The following is a 21,486-nucleotide window of genomic DNA, read 5'->3' on the forward strand; positions in this document are numbered from 1 at the left end:
ACCAGGGGCTGCACCTAGGGATTGGGCCTGCCCTCTGCCACCCGGGAGCAGGCCTAAGCCAGCAGGTCGTTATCTCCCGAGGGGTCCCAGACTGCGAGAGGGCACAGGCCGGGCTGAGGGACCCCCTCTCCCCCCAGAGTGCACAAATTTTTGTGCACCGGGCCTCTAGTCTATATATATAAAAGGCTAATATGCGAAGTGTCTGTCCGGGTAATAACATCATGTAGCAACATCTGGCTTCCTCTCCTTAGTGACAACTAGCCTCCTTACAGTTTCTTCAGCCCAGGAACATGACCTGCTTTATAGCGAGGTGCAAACATTTCACACTTTAACCAAATGTCTGTGAAGCATTTTTCCCTGCCTCATCTCATTTGATCCTCACAGAAGTGCTGGAGTAGGTAGATAGGAGACTTGGTGGAATCCTATTTTCTTTTCATTAGCCGGAAAATGGAGATTAAAAAAGAAACTTGACCCGACTGAAAAGAAGAAATGGTGGACCTTGAAAATGACTTCAGGTTTTCTCACTGTGCAGAATATAGTCAAACACTGCTGCAGTTAAATATTTCACACTTTGTTTTCCCTGCGTGATCTACAATAATAATCTGCTTCGTGTTGATATTTACTACTGTGTTGCTGACAATTACCTGAAAGAGAAGTTGGGGTGCTTCACTGGGCTGAAAAAAGTTTAGCTAAATCAGAAAGCTGGTCTAATTAAGCAAGTTTATTCTCTATATACAAAAGGCTAAGTTGACTTTCACATGTGCAATACATATAAAGCTCTCACTGGTGCCAATCACAAGTGTGTGTTTCAATCTGTCATTGTCGATCGTGAATTTGGTTGACACTTCTATTATAGAGAAAGGGCGAATAGCGATATTAAAATATTTATTCTAATTAATTTCCTTTCAATGTGCATGAATCCATGCACCGGGCCACTAATTTATACATAAAGATCTGCTGCCCTGAGTGAAGTCTCTAGGATTATTTACTTGTAGGTAAGTTTTAGAATGAGAGCAGGGTTAGAAATCAGACCGCCTAACTAAAATCCTGTGGCTATAAATCCAAAGGAATTTGAGTAAATGCATTTATCCAATCATCAAATTATAGAAAATTAAAGCAAGAAACTTTTAAGCCTGAATATGAACATTGGGAGGATCAAAGGACCAGTTGTGGATTTGGCACTAAACATAAAACCGTTCAATACCCGGCAGCCTTCTTGTTGCCTCCATTTGTAGATGTAAATGCTAAATCACTGCTCAGGAACCTGAGGGATTACAGATTTTACAACAGAACACAGACTGCAAGTCAAGATATAATGCCAAAGGTCAGTTAATTGCATGCTTAAATTTTTTGTGTCACTCACCACTAACACTGCAGACAGAATATTAAAATCTTTGCAACACTAACTGTGTCAGGGTTCCCAAGACCACTTCCAGTTCAGTGATTCACTGGGAAGACTCAGAGGACCAGCATTTGGTTGTATTCATGGCTATTTGTTATAGGAAAAGGACACAAAGCAACATCAGCAAAGGAAAAAGGCACATGGAGCAAAGTCCGGGAAGACCAGCAGTGAGCTTCCAAGGGCCTTTTCCCAGCGGAATCTCATAGGTCAGACTTAATTCCCCAACAGCTGTGATAACACCTGTGAAATGCTATCTGCCAGGGATGCTCATTAGTGACTCAGTGCCTGGGGTTTTTACTGGGCTGGCCACATAGGCACCTGCCAGGCATTTACCCCAATTCCTCCCAGAAGGCAAGCAGATATTCAACATAAATATTACTGTCTGCACAAACAGTTCAGGCCCAGAGACATTATGGTGGAAACCCTACTCAAATCTAAATTCCCAGAGGCTAGCCAAGAGCCAACCTTACAAGCAGGCCTGTCTAACTAAGGACAGTTGTCTCAGGCCCACTGTGATACCTCATTTTGTACACTGTCCTATTTCAATTCTCTATATCATATAGGACCAAACTACAGGAGAAAAGGACTTTCTCCAGCAGGTCACCTAGGTACATCATGAGCCTGAGAAGCATTTTCATCCTGTGTTTTCAGAATTTAAAATGGAGCATTTTTAACATGAACAAGCATTATTTTGAATTACATAATAGAAGATTTAAGATGGCCTTTAGTAGTCCACTTGTACAATAAAAACAGCCAAATTCTATGCATTTTCTTCTTTAAAAAAAGAAGCACCACTGAAAACTCTAACAAATAATATTCCTATATTGAAACTCCTGAGACACCATTTAACCTACCAGACTGGCAAAGATCCAGTCCCTGGACCGTTCCTCTCACACATTCCTAGCAATGCTGAGAATAAGAAAAACCCCCTCTGGGAGGCAATTTGATATTATCTATCAGAAGTATACACAAACCTTATAACTTGTGATTCTACTTTGAAAATTTACACAGATATCATTGCATACATGCTGAATAACCTATGTGCAAAGTTATTTACTGCAGCATTGTTTAAGAGCAAAGGATTGGCCACAACCCAAATGCCTATCAATAGGTCACTATTTAAATTGTGGTACATCCATACAATGGACTACTCTGTAACTGTGGAGAAAAACAAAAAAAAGAATGAGGAAGCTCTCTTAGTACTAACGTGATGAATGCTCCTACATACACTAGAAGACATATATTGCAGAGAGGTATAGTTTGTTATCTTTTACTTTATGAAGGGAGCCAAGATGAATTCATAGTCACATTTGCTTGTCTGTGCATGGAGAAACAGGCAGGATGCATTAGACACTGGCAATGGAAGCTGGGAGGGGATGGTAGAGGCAGAATTTGGGCAGAATCTGCAAACCTGAAAAAAATGTATTGAAATAGTATACTTGAGAAGTAATTCCTCTTTCTTTCCTAAGCCCAACCTGGCATCTTTTTATTTGTTGTTTTAATAGGCTTCTATATTTTTGCAATGATTAATCTAGAGCAGTGGTTCTCAACCTTCCTAATGCTGCGACCCTTTAATACAGTTCCTCATGTTGTGGTGACCCCCAACTATAAAATTATTTTTGTTGCTACTTCATAACTGTAATTTTGCTACTGTTATGAATCGTAATGTAAATATCTGATATGCAGGATGTATTTGCATTGTTACAAATTGAACATAATTAAAGCATAGTGATTCATCACAAAAACAATATGTAATTATATATGTGTTTTCTGGTGGTCTTAGGCGACCCCTGTGAAAGGGTTGTTCCACCCCCAAAGGGGTTGCGACCTACAGGTTGGCGACCCACAGGTTGAGAACCGCTGATCTAGAGCATAAGGTTGCATTTATCTTGTTTTCCAAACCAGGTTCTAATAATGTTTTCATCTTGGGTCTGGCTGCCATTTTGAAGGGGGTTCCCCAAGACACCTGGGAGTGAGTCAAGTTCTCTGCACCTCCCTTCTCTCATGTGTTTGCTGAGGACATTCGGAAGCTTCTTTAAAGCTCCACGAAAGCAGGGAGTTTGCTTTGTTCACTGCCTTGTTCTCAACACTAAAAAGTGCCAGGCACAGAAATCATTCAGTAGGTATCTGTAGGATAAATGAATTCTGTTCTTTGCCCAGCTGCAATGGGACAGACACCACCAGACAAAGGGAGAGACATCATTGGGGTCAAACATTTAGAAATGGTTGTCATTCCTAGTATCTGCCTGATATAGGGATTCAAATCCCAGCAACATTCCTAGAATTATTTTGAATTTTACCGAAGACAAATAAGCCTATAGAATGTTGTGCTGAACAGTAACTCTTAAATATTCATAAAAATTTCTTTTTGATTAACTTGGAATTATAAGGCCCTGGAGTGCATCTTAGGACTGGTCTTTTTAGGCAAACACCACACTAATTAGTAATGATGAAAAAAAATGGCTATCGTAAGACTCAAATGAGCCCCAGTCATAAGGGGCTTATATATGTAGAGGAGAGAAAATATTTTGCATTAAAAATGCAACTGATATTTTTATTTTCAAGAATAAAATTATCATTGAAATTAAATCCAAATTGGTATAGACAGTGAATTGACTTGCAAATGTCAATCACAAAAGAGAAAACCTCCTTCCTCCTTAATGGACATGGAATGGATGTAATTACCACTCCGTTTTAACCTTGGTTTAAATAACTATAAAGCAGAATGATTTTGCTAGTAATGATTGCAGTAAAGTTGCTGAATAGGTGCAGAGTTGATTGATGCTTCTTTGAAGATCTTTAGTACCACAAACTTTTTTTAAAAAATAAATTTTTACTGATTTCAGAGAGGAAGGGAGAGGGAGAGAGAGATAGAAACATCAATGATGACAATTACTGATCGGCTGCCTCCTGCACACCCGCTACTGGGAATCAAGCCCAAAACTGGGGCATATGCCCTGACTGGGAATAGAGCCATGACCTCCCTGGTTCATAGGTTGATGCTTAACCACTGAACCACATGGCCAAGCATGACTAACTTTTCTTAATGCACAGCTGAGGCAGTTACTTAGTCTAGGGGGTCTCTCTGAGGGAATGTTACTTAAGAGGATAATAATGGGGGGGGGGGGGGGTAATCCAGCCTTCCCTCACAGGCTCACCTTCTCACATGGAACAAACCAGCAGATAAACAAGAAGATTGTGGTAAATGTCACCTAGAGAAGTCAGTCAAATAAGACCAGGGCTGATGTGACTGATTTAGAGCAAGCAGTCAAGAGGTCTCTCTGAGGGAACGTTAAGAGGATAATTGGGGGGGTGGGGGGTGGTCCATGGAAGAACAGCACTCCAGGCTAAGGAGGAGCTGGTTCAAAGGCCCTGAGCAAGAATGAGCCAGGTAGGTGCAGAAGAACCTCTTGGCAGTAATGGGAAGAAGTCAGAACATTTTGGTGTTACCTCTATTTCTCTTGCTGGCATTTAGGACAACAATCCAATGATAAAGGAAGCAGCCATGTACCCGATTTCAAGCACTCAAGGAAGCTTGAAATCTAAGCCTCTCCTGAGAATAAAATAGACATTCTCATTGCTAAGGCATTTATGAAAGAAATTTCTTAACTGGAAAACAGAAGCTAGCAGAGAAGTTGCAGGACAATTGGGAGGCAGCCAACCTTCCACTGATGCAAATTATATGTATGACATAGTGCCAGGAAGCCCCAAACCTACTGTTTGCAGATGGTGCCAAGCGAATCCCACCCTGGTCCTCACAGCAGTTGACACTCTGTCTCACAGCAGATCCTTTCTACGAAGAGTGGTGTGGGGCAGAGGAGGGTAGCTCTACAAGGTGGAAAAAGTGAGAGGTTAAATAACGATGATGCTTTATGGTTATGTTTTGTTGGTTTCCTGGGGGTGGCGGTGAAATCAAGAGCTATCTTCCCCCAGGAAGACACAGGCGCTAACAGGTACCAGCATCTCAGGAGGAGAAAAGCAACTTGGCCGTTCATCCCATGGACATCTCCTTACTACACGACAGACCCTGTTTGGAGGTGCAGCAGGAGAGGAAGGCACATTCCCTTCCCTCACAGGCTCACCTTCTCACATGGAACAAACCAGCAGATAAACAAGAAGATTGTGGTAAATGTCACCTAGAGAAGTCAGTCAAATAAGACCAGGGCTGATGTGACTGATTTAGAGCAAGCAGTCAAGAGGTCTCTCTGAGGGAACGTTAAGAGGATAATTGGGGGGGTGGGGGGTGGTCCATGGAAGAACAGCACTCCAGGCTAAGGAGGAGCTGGTTCAAAGGCCCTGAGCAAGAATGAGCCAGGTAGGTGCAGAAGAACCTCTTGGCAGTAATGGGAAGAAGTCAGAACATTTTGGTGTTACCTCTATTTCTCTTGCTGGCATTTAGGACAACAATCCAATGATAAAGGAAGCAGCCATGTACCCGATTTCAAGCACTCAAGGAAGCTTGAAATCTAAGCCTCTCCTGAGAATAAAATAGACATTCTCATTGCTAAGGCATTTATGAAAGAAATTTCTTAACTGGAAAACAGAAGCTAGCAGAGAAGTTGCAGGACAATTGGGAGGCAGCCAACCTTCCACTGATGCAAATTATATGTATGACATAGTGCCAGGAAGCCCCAAACCTACTGTTTGCAGATGGTGCCAAGCGAATCCCACCCTGGTCCTCACAGCAGTTGACACTCTGTCTCGCAGCAGATCCTTTCTTCGAAGAGTAGTGTGGGGCAGAGGAGGGTAGCTCTACAAGGTGGAAAAAGTGAGAGGTTAAATAACGATGATGCTTTATTGTTATGTTTTGTTGGTTTCCTGGGGGTGGCAGTGAAATCAAGAGCTATCTGACCCTGCCCCCAGGAAGACACAGGCGCTAACAGGTACCAGCATCTCAGGAGGAGAAAAGCAACTTGGCCATTCATCCCATGGACATCTCCTTACTACACGACAGACACTGTTTGGAGGTGCAGCAGGAGAGGAAGGCACATTCCCTTCCCTCACAGGCTCACCTTCTCACATGGAACAAACCAGCAGATAAACAAGAAGATTGTGGTAAATGTCACCTAGAGAAGTCAGTCAAATAAGACCAGGGCTGATGTGACTGATTTAGAGCAAGCAGTCAAGAGGTCTCTCTGAGGGAACGTTGTTAAGAGGATTGGGGGGGTGGGGGGTGGTCCATGGAAGAACAGCACTCCAGGCTAAGGAGGAGCTGGTTCAAAGGCCCTGAGCAAGAATGAGCCAGGTAGGTGTAGAAGAATAGAAAGGCCATATGATCAAGGAGTAAAGAAAGGCACAGGGCAGAGGCCAGGCCACCCAGGGCTTTGCACAGAGGCAGAGGGACCGGCTGCATACAGGGCAAACAGGAGACTACCTGTATACATCTGTCGCCTTCAAACCAAATGGAGGAAGGTTCCCTTTGAAATATATACAGCTGCTGTGGCAGTGGTTCTCAACCTTCCTAATGCCGCGATGTAAGGGCAAACAGGAGACTATCTGTATACAATCTGTCGCCTTCAAACCAAATGGTGGAAGGTTCCCTTTGAAATACATACAGCTGCTGTGGCAGGGGTTCTCAACCTTCCTAATGCCTCGACCCTTTAATACAGTTCCTCATGTTGTGGTGACCCCCAACCATAAAATTATTTTCGTTGCTACTTCATAACTGTAATTTTGCTACTGTTATGAATAGTAATGTAAATATCTGATATGCAGGATGTATTTTCATTGTTCGCGACCCACAGGTTGAGAACCGCTGGTTTAGTGGATTTTTAAAATAGACTTTATTTTTTAGAACCATTTCAGATTCATAGCAACACTGAGCAGAAAGCACAGAGATTTCTCATAGTTCCCCTGCCCCCACACATGCATAGCCCCCTCCATTTTCAACATCCCCCACAGAGTGGTATATTTGTTATAACTGAGGAACCTACACGGACACAGCATTATTACCCAGTATCACATAGTTTACTGTACATTAGGGCTCACTCTTGGTGTGTACTTTCTACAAGGTTTGGCAAATTTATAATGACATGTACCTATCATTATGGCATCATACAGAGCAGTTTCACTGTCCTAAAAATCCTTCGTTCTCTTGTCTATTCATCGCTCCCTCTCCTCTTTTAATGGATTTTAAGTAACTTAAGTCTGGCTTGTGGGTGGAAGTAAACATATGCTGCCAAAATCCAGGTCTACAGTTCCTAGAACCACAATATGAATATCCTAAGAGCACAGCCTGAGATCAACACACACACACACACACACACCTGACAGTTGATCTATGTATCTTTTAACCACCTTACAAATTTTGTTAAAATCCATGTTTAACAGTCCCAGGATAGATACCTATCTGCAACCAGAAACTGATCTTCTATTGAGATATCACTTTCACCAAAAATATTCAACTGCTGGCAGAGACTCAAGAATGAATGTGTCACTCTTAGGAATATACCCATGGAAAACGAAAACAGTCGTCCACACAGAAACTTGTACGAAAATGTTGACTGCAGCATAATTCCTAATAGCCAAGGAGTGGAAACAATCCAAATGTGCACCAACTGATGAGTGGGTAAACAAAATGCGGTGCATCTTATAAATGAAAACTATTTGGCAATAAAGAGGAATGAAGCGGCGATACATGCTTCAGTGTAGGTGAACCCTGACAACATTATGCTAAATGAAAGAAGCCAGTTTCAAAAGACCACATTTAAGTGAAAGGTGCAGAATAGGTAAATCCACAGAGACAGAAAGTAGATTAGTGGTTGCCAGAGGCTGGGGGTAGCGGGAAACAGGGAGTGAAAGAGAATGGGTTTCTTTTTGCGGGGGATGCATATGTTCTAAACCTAGTGGTGGGGATGGTTACACAACTCTGTAAAACCACCGAATTATCCTATTTAAAAGGGTGGGTTTTATGGTATGTGATTGTATCTCAATAAAACTGTTATAAAAATAAAAGACCAGAAGTGTGCCTGAAATGCAGTGTGGAGATGAAATACACTTCTACTGATCAAAAATGCCCTGTTCCAGTAAGGCCCACCATAGAGGTAAGCAGCTTAGTTTCATATTTCACACCCTATACCACACTCTCGGCAGGACGTGTCTAACCCTCTGGAAGGACTACCCGTCCTTGGAGGGTGTTTTTCTCGTTTCACGGGGAACGTTACTCCAGCTATTGGCTCCCCTCTCTCTCGACTTCACTCCCATCCCCACTCACCTGACCCTGCTCCCAGCCGCTGTCATGTTTCCCCTGGGTGACAGCAATCTCTTCCTCACCCCACCCCCGAATTTCCACATCCGTCTTTCTAAAATTCTACTCTCCTACTTTAAACCCTTCAGAGGTCCCCATAATTGAGACATTTCTACAGCACTGAGATTCTATTAGGGAAAAATAATGTATATTCAGTCAGGTAGTAAACGAACCAAAGGGGTCATGTGGCCCTTAATATTGAAGGTGCTTACAAATGCAGCCTTCAGGGACCCCAAACGGCACCTGTGCCTGCCTCCAGTGACTGCGGGAGTGGTAACACCCACCAAAGATCTCACTGGGTTTTGCTTTGTACCTGCCAACTTGGGCTGCTCTATCATAAGAATTGATTTAATTACCTATTTATGAAGTCGAGTTAAATTAGTTCAGAGCAGCCGTTTTCAAACGGTGTGCCGCACGAATTTTCAAAACATGCAATACCTGACTATTTAGTCAGGGGCACTGATCTCTTTTCCTTTGGATTGTCACATTAAAAAATGACAATAGCACAGTTCACCAGTGTTTAGTTTTATATTGAGGTGCTCAGGAAAAAAGGAAAAAAAAAAAAAAAAAAAAAAAAAAAAAAAAGACAATACTTGTCTGGTATGAATGAGGCAAAATTATATCTTTTTTTTTTTTGTCAGATCAGCAAAAAATACAATATTTTTGGTGTGCCACAGAATGCTAGTAATGCGTGCCAGGAGAAGGAAAGCTTGAAAATCAAGCTTTAGAGAAATGCCTGCTCAAGTAAGAACTGGACTAACAAAGAGATTTCTCAAGGAGACACATCCCCAAGGGCCAAGGCTTTTTGGATGCAAAATTATATCTTTTTTTTTTTTGTCAGATCAGCAAAAAATACAATATTTTTGGTGTGCCACAGAATGCTAGTAATGCGTGCCAGGAGAAGGAAAGCTTGAAAATCAAGCTTTAGAGAAATGCCTGCTCAAGTAAGAACTGGACTAACAAAGAGATTTCTCAAGGAGACACATCCCCAAGGGCCAAGGCTTTTTGGATACCTACACACCCGGCCATATATAGAAACAAGCCCAGAGCGTCAAACTGGGAGAAGCTGAAGTCAAAGTAGCTCATAAAACAGCAACATTTTGTTCCTTAGGTAGGAAGCACAAGCCAAATGAACAAGCAGATAGCAGGTCTTGGGCCATAACTTAAGTCTGTGGATGATTATAATTATTTATGACATGGTATTAATTACACTAATAATGTTGTCAGCTCACAGATTTTATTCAATTACATGGCTAAATGTGACTTTCATCCAGTCATATTCAAAATGTGTGCCCTTGCCTGGCTGCTGTGGCTCAATGGCTGAACGTTGACCCATGAACAAAGAGGTCGCTGGTTCGAGTCCCACTCAGGGCACATGTCCGGTTGCAGGATCAATCCCCAGTAGGAGGTGTGCAGGAGGCGGCTGATTAACGATTCTCTCTCATCATTGATGCTTCTATCTCTCTCTCCCTCTCCCTTCCTCTCTGAAATCAATAAACATATATTAAAAAAATGTTGTTTTTAAAGAAAAAAGGGGGTGTGTGGTAGAATACAAATTTGTGCTTACTAGTCCAAAGGTTCTTTTTGTATACATTCTAATGTTGTGTCATGTTTAAAAAGGTCCCATTTTTTAAAGTGTCACAGACATTCATGATTTATATTAATTTTACGTATATGTGCCATGCATAACTTCAGAAAAGAATAAAGTATATAACAGATGTCCATCCCTGCGTGTGTTGGGAGGAAGCAGGGGGAACAAGCTTTTCTTCACGTAGCTCTAATATGGTCCCTTCACGTCTGTACACAACAGACAGTGAGCAATAGCACAGAGCAGGTAGACTCCCATTACATGATAGTAGTTCATTGTGCCCCTCAGTAAATTCCAAAGCATACGTTTCTAGAGTCTCTTTGGGAAGAAGCCAAGGCAACGGCATACACATAAGCAGCTCTAATGGCAGGGAAACAGCTGCATCTATGTACCATGCATAACTTCAGAAAAGAATAAAGTATATAACATATGAAATATGACCGTGAAAAGAACAATGCAGAGTCAGAGAGCCAGAAACAGAGGCCAGGGGTCCTTGACCACAGACGAGCTGGAAGAGGGCTGGCATTTCTGTGACTGGAGGCTGTCCCACCTGCTCCTGGGAGGGAATCCCTGTCGAGGCAGCAAAGCTCAGGGGCTGGGAGCAAGGATTCTGAAACCCAGCATCACACTCAGCTCCTGTGGGACTCCCGGCACAATACCCTGTGCCTCAGTTTCCTCATCTGTCAGTAGGGAAAACAACAGCACTAACTTCAGAGGGTCTTTGAGAGCCCTGAAGGAGTTAGTGCTTATGAAAAGCTTAGAAACAACACCTGGCATACAGTATGCACTATCCATGTGTTAGCTGACTAAAACAGAGACCCGACCAGGGGTAATCGAGTGTACTAGTACTAGTTACGTCTTACGAAATGACTCTGGCTCTCAACTCCTTGTTCCAGACTCTGAGAAAGAGTGTGCATGTCTACCCATGTGTGTTGGGAGGAAGCAGGGAAAACAAGCTTTTCTTCATATAGCTCTAATATAGTCCCTTCACGTCTGTACACAAGAGACAGTGAGCAACAGCAAGACCAGGTAGACTCCCATAAGACATTACACGATAGTAGTTCATTGTGCCCCTCAGTAAATTCCAAAGCCTAAGTTTCTAGAGTCTCTTTGGGAAGAACTATGGCAATGGGGTCACATAAGCACCTCTAATGACAGGGAAATAGCTGCTCCAGACCGCCCCCCTCCCCTTATGCCCATCTCCCCAGCCCTGCTTCCAATAGGCTGAGGAGCGGCAGTTCCAAATTGGTGGGACAAGTTCTCTAACGTCAGGAAGTGACAAAAATACGGCCACATACCAAGTAAACCTGATGCGTTGAAAAGCGATTTCCCCCACGAGGCTGTGTTTTAAGTCTAAAGGACATGGGAGTCACTGTCTGGCGAAGGAACAGCCATAATCATCTCAGGGGATAAAACAGCTCAGAAAAAGATTCCCATTTGTCACAGTTACCTCAGGTTCTACCTAACAGTTACACGGGGGGCTTCCAATTATGAAAACTCTTGTGGTTCAGGCACATTCTATGGTAAGTTGGAAAACAGGTAACATTTTTTTAAAAGACTAGTTATTAGAGAACAAATCGTAGCTAAAAAGGGACCTTCGTTCCTTCGGATGTTCCCGTACTGCACGTGGAAGGCACGATGCAGCTGAGCTTCCGTGGCTAGTCCCCACGGCTGCGGATGAGCTGATGTCCCAGCAATGTGGCCACCTTTTTCAACCCATTGGCCAAAGTATGCTGCACTTAAGGCTAATTTTTTAAATAATTTTTCTTCAGATGAAATAGTGTTCATCTTAAAGTTGTTAATCAACTGTAGCAACGTATTTTCATTTTAATACTTGCGGGGTATCGCTAAAGCCACCAAAGAAAGAAGAAAGAGGTATCTCCACTTGCAGTTCACAGGCCTCAGCATTCCGCAAGGAAGGAGAGTGAGAGATGCACGTAAGATGAACCCTACGCACCCTGGGCAAACACCACCTCCTAGCCAGTGATGGCGAACCTATGACATGGGTGTCAGAGGTGACACGCAAACTCATTTTTTTGGTTGATTTTTCTTTGTTAAATGGCATTTAAATATATAAAATAAATATCAAAAATATAAGTCTTTGTTTTACTATGGTTGCAAATATCAAAAAATTTCTATATGTGACACGGCACCAGAGGTAAGTTAGGGTTTTTCAAAATGCTGACACATCGAGCTCAGAAGGTTCGCCATCACTGTCCTAGACCAGCCGTGGGCAAACTAGATGGATGATTTCAGGATAAAATAGTATCATGAAATGAATAAAACTAAAAAAAAAAAAAGACCGTACCCTTTTATGTAATGATGTTTACTTTGAATTTATATTATAGAGCCCCTTCATCAGCTCCACGTGGTTCCACATGTTTTCTCCACCATCACAGTTTGCTCCTTGTAATTATTTAATCAAGTACAGTGGGGCCTTGACTTACGAGTGTCCTGACTAACGAGTTTTTTGAGATACCAGCTGTCTCTCGGCTGATTTTTTGCATTGAGTTGACAGAGTAATTTGAGTTAAGGAGCTCCTTAACGAGCTCCTTAACGAGCTCGGTCTCGGAACGAATTAAACTCATAAGTCAAGGCCCCACTGTATTGGTAAAGCTTAACCTGTCTCTCTTCTGTCAGACTGCAAACTCCATGAGGGAAGCGACCACACCTGTTAGTTTTTCTGCTGTCTTCCTGGCACACAGCTGCCTGTGCACTAACTTCCTCTTTACAAGACAGCCAGCTGTGCTCCTGAGAAGTCCCAGGTGAGCTCCTTGCAAGGAAGAGGACATCACTGAAGCAATCTTACAAAGGAGGGGGAAGGGAAGGACGTGAATACTACAAAGCCCATGGATGCCTTGAAGGTTTTCAGAAGCAGATCTGAGAGAGGAGGAGGGAGAAAACGGAGCGGGAGGAATGACCCACTAATTTAGATGGATGATTTCAGGATAAAATAGTATCATGAGAACTCAAACAGTGTTTTCTAATTATAGACTTAAATTTAAAATATCTTGAAAGTTCACTCTGTACTTTCCTCTGCCTAATACAGGTTGCATTCAAAACATCCCAGAAATAAGATTTTTTTTTAAGTCCAGAGAGTAAGGTTGAACAACAGATTAAAATGCCCTGTATCTGGCAACCTCTGCTTTCTATAGTTTTTCTGTTGGGTCTTCCATGAAGAAACAACTGCCGATCTAATTCTTTCTTTCTTGACACAAAGTTGTTATTGCTACGCCTGGACTCCTAAAACTCCTTAGAGTGACATGAAGGTCATGTACAGTGAAACTTAAATAATTATTTAACTTACTGAAATGCTTTCAGACCTTCTGCAACAAAAGGAAATAACCCCTTTATACCTTTACAGTGAAAGTGCAAAAGTGTTTACTCTTATTGGTGAACAAAGAAACGCAAATCAAAAAAGCGAGCTACTATGTGTTGCATATTAAATCGGCGCCCCCCAAAATCATCAAGCTGCTCTCCAGGACTATTGGAAAATACATTTCTAATATTTTATAAGTACACTAAGAATGTGAACAAACATTAAGCTCTGAGTCTCTGACATTGTTAATAACAGTGAAAAACTGGAAATGACGAAGTGTCCAACAACAGGGGACTGCTTAAATTAATGGTGGGGGATGGATACAATGGAATATAAAACTACGTCTTTACCCAGTCTAGTGACAGGGACAAGTTCATGATATAGTCAGATGTACAAAACAATATATGTATGATCCTATTCTGGTTTTTTTTATTTCTTTAAACATATTTTTATTAATTTCAGAGAGAAAGGGAGAGGGAAAGGGAGAGAGAGATAGAAACATCAGTGATGAGAATCATTGATCAGCTGCCTCCTGCACACCCCACACTGGGATTGAGCCCACAACCCGGGCATATGCCCTGACCAGGAATCGAACTGTGACCTCCTGGTTCATAGATCGACCTCAACCACTGAGCCACACCAGCCAGGGGCTATTCTGTGTGGGGTTTTTTTTTAAGTTGTATGTGTAAGCATAAACATGCTGGAAAGATAATGCAAAATGAAAATGTTAACAGGTGATAGATGTGGGGGGCTGTTTCTCTCTTTTCCATGTCCCGCATGGAAAAGGAAACAGTCCATTTGCTGAGTGGAGGAGCTGGGGATTAAGAAATTAAAGAAAGACCAAGATGCAGAAATAGATTTTAAGCTGGGGCCAGGTGGGCGCCATCCTCTCTGATGGAGAGGCGGCAAAGCAAAAGTGTTTACTCTTATTGGTGAACAAAGAAACGCAAATCAAAAAAGCGAGCTACTATGTGTTGCATATTAAATCGGCGCCCCCCAAAATCATCAAGCTGCTCTCCAGGACTATTGGAAAATACATTTCTAATATTTTATAAGTACACTAAGAATGTGAACAAACATTAAGCTCTGAGTCTCTGACACTGTTAATAACAGTGAAAAACTGGAAATAATGAAGTGTCCAACAACAGGGGACTGCTTAAATAAATGGTGGGGGATGGATACAATGGAATATGAAACTACGTCTTTACCCTGTCTAGCGACAGGGACAAGTTCATAATATAGTCAGATGTACAAAACAATATATGTATGATCCTATTTATTCTGTTTTTTTAAATTTCTTTAAATATATTTTTATTAATTTCAGAGGGAAAGGGAGAGAGAGATAGAAACATCAGTGATGAGAATCATTGATCAGCTGCCTCCTGCACACCCCGCACTGGAGATTGAGCCCACAAACCCGGCATATGCCCTGACCAGGAATCGAACTGTGACCTCCTGGTTCATAGGTCGACCTCAACCACTGAGCCACACCAGCCAGGGGCTATTCTGTGTGTGTGTTTTGTTTTTTTAAAGTTGTATGTGTAAGCATAAACATGCTGGAAAGATAATGCAAAATGAAAATGTTAACAGGTGATAGATACATAGATGACTTAAGTTTTCCTTTTGCTTATCCAGGTTTAAAATTTTCTGAAATGAACATGAGTTGTTATTATCACTAACAAGTAAAAGAAAAGATGAGTTGAGAACTCCCAACACAAATTTTTAAGTATCAACTACCATATTAACAGTCTCTTAAAGAAGTTTATTGCAATAAGTACACAGTCTATTTAATATCATTATGTACTAAGGATAAAAATAGTAAACCTCATTTTTTTCATTTTGGTCACTATGTGTGGGGCGAGCAAATAAAAATACCCTGTCCTGAAAACTTAAAAGTTTTCTTTTCAGCAAGATGCCATGTGTGGTGATGTGGCACCAGGTAGCTAAAAGGTTAGCCTCTCTGGGTAAACAATAGCATAATTATATAGTCCATAAAATTAAAATGTACATATTTACTATGATTATTACTCTTGCTCAAATAAAATTCTCTCTTTGAAAATAAAAATGAAACTAGACATGGATAAATATGAATTAAGATAGAGACAAATTTGGGAGATGGGGATTATTAGAAATAGGGCTTCCAGAGAGAGTTCACCTCCGGTGAGGGAGAGGGGATATTTGGGAAGAAACAGAGTAATTCCTCAGGATATACATAAGTATTAGAAAACTTCAAGGACCCTGTAGTGTACACACCAGAGTAGGTTAACAGAATGAGCAGACTAGCTTATACCTGAGTAATTGAGCTAGAGCTAAACTTACGCTAACTCTTCAGCTCTTGCTTAGAAGTCTCCTGCAGATTCCCAGCCGTTCAGGTCTCTTGGTTCTGCCATACATTTCCTCAATTTTTTATTTTTTCTCTCCTAATCTTTCGTTGTCTTAAGATTTCTAAGAGGCTGTTTACTCGAGCCTCCTCACTAGTTATCAGCAGTTTGCTTCCATTTTATGAGAAGCTTGTTTTAGAAAAGGAATAATCTGTACTTAATTATAAAAACTTTATTTGGTTTACCTCATCCGTTATTACCCACATCAGACACCCTCACCAAACAGGTTTCCAACGTTCCTTCTATGCAACCTCAAACAGATTACATACTGGCTTATTTGCATAACTCTCTCTATCACAAAGCAGCATCTTTTAATTGAGGTCTTCTTTTAAGCCTTGGAGGAAGGATCATGTTTAGAGAACAAAATGCGAATCAAGAAAGTTAACTTTCAGGACTCCAAAGAGCTATTTGGTGTCCAAATAAAGGAACATTAAAGTACCAAGAACAACTGAAAAAGAGGAAGAAGAAAGAAGGAAGGTAAATGAGGGGCACACTAGAAGTCTGTGCAACTGAACCTTGAGCGAAACAAAGAAAGATGAAGCAAAGCGCCCAAAGGCCTGAAATGATGGACACATTTCAGGGATAGGGGTCAGAGGTGAGCGGCAAGATTCAAACCAGAGCTCGGCTGCTGGGGGAGCCCAAGGCATCTTTCAGGGTCTAATGGACCATCCACAAAATGGATGATGATGGTGACCAAATGAACAGGCAGCCACGTGCTTTCATTCTGAGCTTTTAAGCCATGTGTGGTCAGAGGCTGTACCTCAGGATACGGGAAGGAACAGTTTAAGGAGTAAACATTATGAATGCCATTATTAATAACCATACTACTCTCTTGCTTTCAGAGTACAACCCACAGGCCTTCGATAGCTAACATACCATGATCTCAGAATATGGCACCTTTAAGAGAAGGGTGAGCTTGAGCAGCACATGGAAAAAGAACCCTTGAGGTCCTCCCCCAACGCAGCGGTTCTCAACCTGTGGGTCGCAAACAATGAAAATACATCCTGCATATCAGATATTTACATTACGATTCATAACAGTAGCAACAAAATTACAATGAAGTAGCAACGAAAATAATTTTATGGTTGGGGGTCACCACAACATGAGGAACTGTATTAAAGGGTCGCGGCATTAGGAGGGTTGAGAAGCACTGCAAGTGTCTAAGGTAGAATTCTGATTCATCCTTGTAGAAAGGTTTACAGATAGCAAATACTGTAATCCCAGTTTCCCATCACACTTCTGAACAGACACAAATGTATAAAGGAAAGGCAAGCATGTGCACTCTCTCCAGTGAGGATATACACACTCATGTTTCACTTTTCATGGTACTTTGTTTTTTTTTTATTTTATTGACTTTTTAGAGGCGGGGCGTGGGGGGGGTGAGAGATGGAGAGAGAGATATCGATTTGTTGCTCCACTTATGTAAGCATTCATTGGCTGATTCTTGTATGTGCACTGACCAGAGATCAACCCCATAACTTTCCCATATCAGGACCACACTAACCAAATGAGCTCCCCAGCCAGGGCTAAACAGTCACTTTAACAGACCCAGCGAGCGGAAAGTCAGTAGGGACACAGGAGAACTCACCAACACAATCAATCAACTGGACTGAATTGACATCTATAAACTACTTCATCCAAAAACAGCAGAATACACATTCTTCTCAAGCGCACAAGAAATTTCCCTATGATAGACCATATTCGGAGCCATAAAACACACCTTAATAAATTTAAAAGAATGGAAATCATGCAGTGTCTTCTCTGAGACCACAGTGGAATTAAACTAGAAATCAGATAGCTGGAAAAGTCCAAAATACCTGGAGATTACACACTCCTAATTAATACACTGGTCAATGAAGAAATCTCAAGAGAAATTTAAAAACAATTTGAACTCAATAAAAAATGAAAATGCAACTTATCAAAACTTTATGGATGTAGAAAAAGCAATGCTTGAGGGCAATTTATAGCAGTGAATGCATATATTAGAGAAGAAAATCTAAAATCAATAATCTAAGTATATACCTTAGGAAACTAAAAAAATAAAAGCAAATTAAATGCAAAGGAAGTAGAAGAAAAATAACGATACAAAATTAGAGCACAAATCAATGAAATTGAAAACAGGAAACCAACAGAGAAAAATCAATGAAACCAAATGCTGGCTCTTTGGAAAGATCAATGAAATCAATAGGCAAACTAACTAAGAAAAAAAGAAAGAACACACAAACTACTAATATCAGAAATAAAAGGGAGGACATCACTACAGATCCCATGGATGATAAAAGGTTAATAAAGGAATGCTATGAACATCTCTATGCCCACAAAATTGAAAATATAGATGAAATAGACCAATTCCTTCAAAGACACAATCTGTCAAAACTCACACAAGAAACAAACCATCTGAATAGGCCTATAGCTATTAAAGAAATTGAATCAATAATTAATAAGCTTCCAAAACAGAAAGCACCAGGCCCAGATGGGCTCACTGGTGAATGCTACCAAACATTTAAGGAAGAAATTATACCAGTTCTCTACAACATCTTTCAAAAGATAGAAACAGGGAGACTACTTCCTAATTCACTCAGTGAGGCCAGCCTTACCCTAATACTACACCAGGAAAAAAAATTACAAGAAAACTACAGACCAATATCTCTCATGAACAGATACAAAAATCCTCAACAAAATATCAACAAACTGAATCCAACAGTGTATGAAAATAATTATACACCATGACTAAGTGAGATTTATACCAGATATGCAAGGCTGATTAAACACTTGAAAATCCATTTTTGTAATCTTATCACTTCAACTAAGTCTAAGGGAGAAAACTCACATGATGATATCAACAGAGGCAGAAAAAGCATTTGATAAAATTCAGCATCCACTCATGATAAAAACTATTAGTAAACTAAAAAAAGGTGGGGATTGCCTCAACTTGATAAAAAAAAAATATCTGCAAAAAAACCTACAGCTATTATCAGACATAATGTTGAGAAGCTCACCAAAGATATACAGATGGCAAATAAGCTTACGAAAACATGCTCGGCATCATATGTCACAGGGAAATGCAAATTAAAAGAACAATGAGAAACCAGTACACCTATTACAATGGCCAAAATCTGGAAAACTGACAACACCAAATGCTGGTGAGGCTGCAGAACAACAGGAACTCTGGTGGAAATTCACTGCTGGTGGAAATGAAAAATGAGACAGCCAGTGGCATAAAAACACTGTCTGTACTTTCTGCTCAATTTTCTATAAACCTAATACTGATCCAAAAAATAAGGCCTATTAATGTACAAAAAAGTACTTCTCATAATTACCTAGAAACACATTCATATTTAAGATTGCAATTATTTTTTCAAAAATAAAAATGAGAAATACTCCAAGTATTGTGATTTAAGCTGTAGAGCAACACTCAAACATTAATGGCAAAGCAGCGCTCAGTTATGTCCTTTAAGAACAAATGACAATGGCCTTGGCCAGCGTGCCCAGTGGTTAGAGCATTGGCCTGTGCACTAGAGGATTTCAGGTTCGATCCAAACCCTTACTGGCGCATGTGGGAGGCAACCAATCAATGTCTCTCTCACATCAATGTTTCTCTCCCTCTCTCTCCCTCCTCCCCCCTTCCACTCTCTCTAAAAATCAATGGAAAAATAAAAATAGCCTCACTCTATAGATGAGGATTAAAACACACACACACAAATGACAATTTGCTCAAGCACAACCATTGATCTAAATTCGCCTTATAATTCAAAAGCACTTAAGGCTTCTAAATGTAGAGAACATTCTAAACACTGCTTAATGTTGATGAAACAACATCTGTGGTCAAGGCAACACTTCTATTTGTGCTGTGACATGTTCAGATCTGTAATTCCATCGTTGCCCCCACAGGTTTTCATATTCTATGTCCATATTCACTCCAGCAGACATGAAGGCGATGCTTTGTATACCAGATGGCAGGGCACATCCTATGCCTGCTGACATTAAAGGCTTTATTCAGCATGCAGCACAAGCACATATAGGGAGGGGCTTAGCACCAATCTATTATGTGCCATCAGCAAAACTGTACCCTGATGAAACTACACGTAAGATCTGCTTTGCTTCCAAGATGACATCTTTACAACATCCCTTCAGAGTATTCTCACAGCCAAAGGCTCCCTTTCATGGAGCTCCCTAAGTGACAGGTTCCCAAGCCTGTGCCTCAAGGAACCAACAGCCTTGCTATCAGCTAAGAAGATGAAGCTAACATGAAATGTATCTGCCAATAAGACAGAAATCTGACTACAGAAACAATGGCCGGGTCCCAAAAGATATTTTTCTGCCATTTGCAAAGTTCCATGTGATGTTAAATTAAAACATCTCAATTTCAAACAGCCTTCTGAGGGCTTCTGCGGATTCTATCTGTAGTTCATAACTACACGGGGAAACTGGCTGGTCACCCAAACGCCTTTTGTAAAGTAGCGCTCCACTGCACAGTAATTTTACTCTTCAGTCCCAATCCAAAGGGTATAGGGTGTTTGAGCGTTTTCCTGTGAACGCAGCCTTAGAAAGGATGCGGACCAAGGACTAGATCTCAGAGCTCCACCTCCAGTTTTCCCTTGTAGTCACACCCTCAGCTTCTTCTGCATCTCACTGACAACTGCGTCCATGGCAATTCCCCGCTGACACTACACTACTTCCACAACGTCCACTTCCAGAAACAATATTTAGAAACTGCTAGTAATACTCATGGCTTATAAACAAATAGTTAGTAATAAAGCCGGCTCATCAGAGAGCTTTATTTATTAAATTCTGGTTATGTTTAAAGAGTCAACCCAAATTCTCTTTAGAATATAAATAAAAATATTTTTTGAGGGCAAGTGATTCAAAAAAAGCATTTTGTCACCTGGTCAGTGTGGCTCAGTGGTTGAGCATTGACCTATGAATCAGGAGGTCACAGTTGGATTCCAGGTCAGGGCACATGCCCGGGTTGTGGGCTAGATCCCAGTAGGGGCATGCAGAATGCAGCAGATCAGCAATTCTCTCTCATCATTGATGTTTCTATCTCTCTCTCCCCCTCTCCCTTTCTCTCTGAAATCAATAAAAATATATTTTTTTAAAAAGCATTTCGTCGCCCCAGCTGGTGTGGCTCAATGGATAGAGCACTGGCCTGCGGACTGAGGGGTGTCCCGGGTGATTCCAGTCAAGGGCACATGCCTGGGTTGTGGGCTTGATCCCCAGTAGGGGCCTTACAGGAGGCAGCCAATCAACGATTCTCTCCCATCATTGATGTTTCTCTCTCTCCCCCCTCTGAAATCAATAAAAAAATATATTTTTTAAAAAAGCATTTTGTCAATCTTTCCTTCTTTTTCAGTTTTATGTCAGAAGATGTCAAAGGAGTCTTAGAATTCAAAAATACCCAGTTAATTACTTATATAAAAAAGTATGTACGCAACCCTAAGTTTTACAAATAGCATTTTAGAAATGTTTCAAGTACATCATTTAAAACAAACAAACAAACAAAACCAGCCTCATTTCCTTATTGATGATGGCAGAGTAGGGCAGGGGCTC

The 21,486-nt window shown here is 41.1% G+C and overlaps 1 protein-coding gene and 3 long non-coding RNA genes across 4 annotated transcripts in view; 1 reads left to right on the forward strand and 3 right to left on the reverse strand.

Moving 5' to 3' along the window:
- SGMS2 (sphingomyelin synthase 2) overlaps positions 1–5,287 on the reverse strand; it is a 59,246-nt gene extending 53,959 nt beyond the window's left edge. Inside the window, exon 1 of the mRNA XM_005872421.2 lies at positions 5,120–5,287. The gene's annotated coding sequence lies outside the window, so the exon portion shown is untranslated. The remainder of the gene's footprint in view (positions 1–5,119) is intronic.
- Positions 5,288–5,366: 79 nt separating this feature from the next.
- Positions 5,367–21,486, reverse strand: part of LOC106727162 — a 31,103-nt gene continuing 14,983 nt past the window's right edge. The window contains exons 2-3 of the long non-coding RNA XR_001363321.1: positions 6,044–6,154; positions 5,367–5,879 (exon numbers count right to left, since the gene is read on the reverse strand). This is a non-coding gene — a long non-coding RNA (uncharacterized LOC106727162). The remainder of the gene's footprint in view (positions 5,880–6,043; positions 6,155–21,486) is intronic.
- On the reverse strand, positions 8,360–20,766 carry LOC106727161. The gene is made up of 3 exons (XR_001363320.1): positions 20,061–20,766; positions 15,881–15,887; positions 8,360–8,370 (listed from the first exon to the last, which is right to left on the reverse strand). It is a non-coding gene; the product is annotated as an uncharacterized LOC106727161 (long non-coding RNA).
- Positions 11,569–16,927, forward strand: LOC106727163. Its single transcript, XR_001363322.1, has 3 exons — positions 11,569–11,578; positions 11,886–11,890; positions 15,912–16,927. It is a non-coding gene; the product is annotated as an uncharacterized LOC106727163 (long non-coding RNA).

Source organism: Myotis brandtii, unplaced genomic scaffold (assembly GCF_000412655.1).
Source record: "Myotis brandtii unplaced genomic scaffold, ASM41265v1 scaffold38, whole genome shotgun sequence".
Taxonomy (NCBI): Eukaryota; Metazoa; Chordata; class Mammalia; order Chiroptera; family Vespertilionidae; genus Myotis; species Myotis brandtii.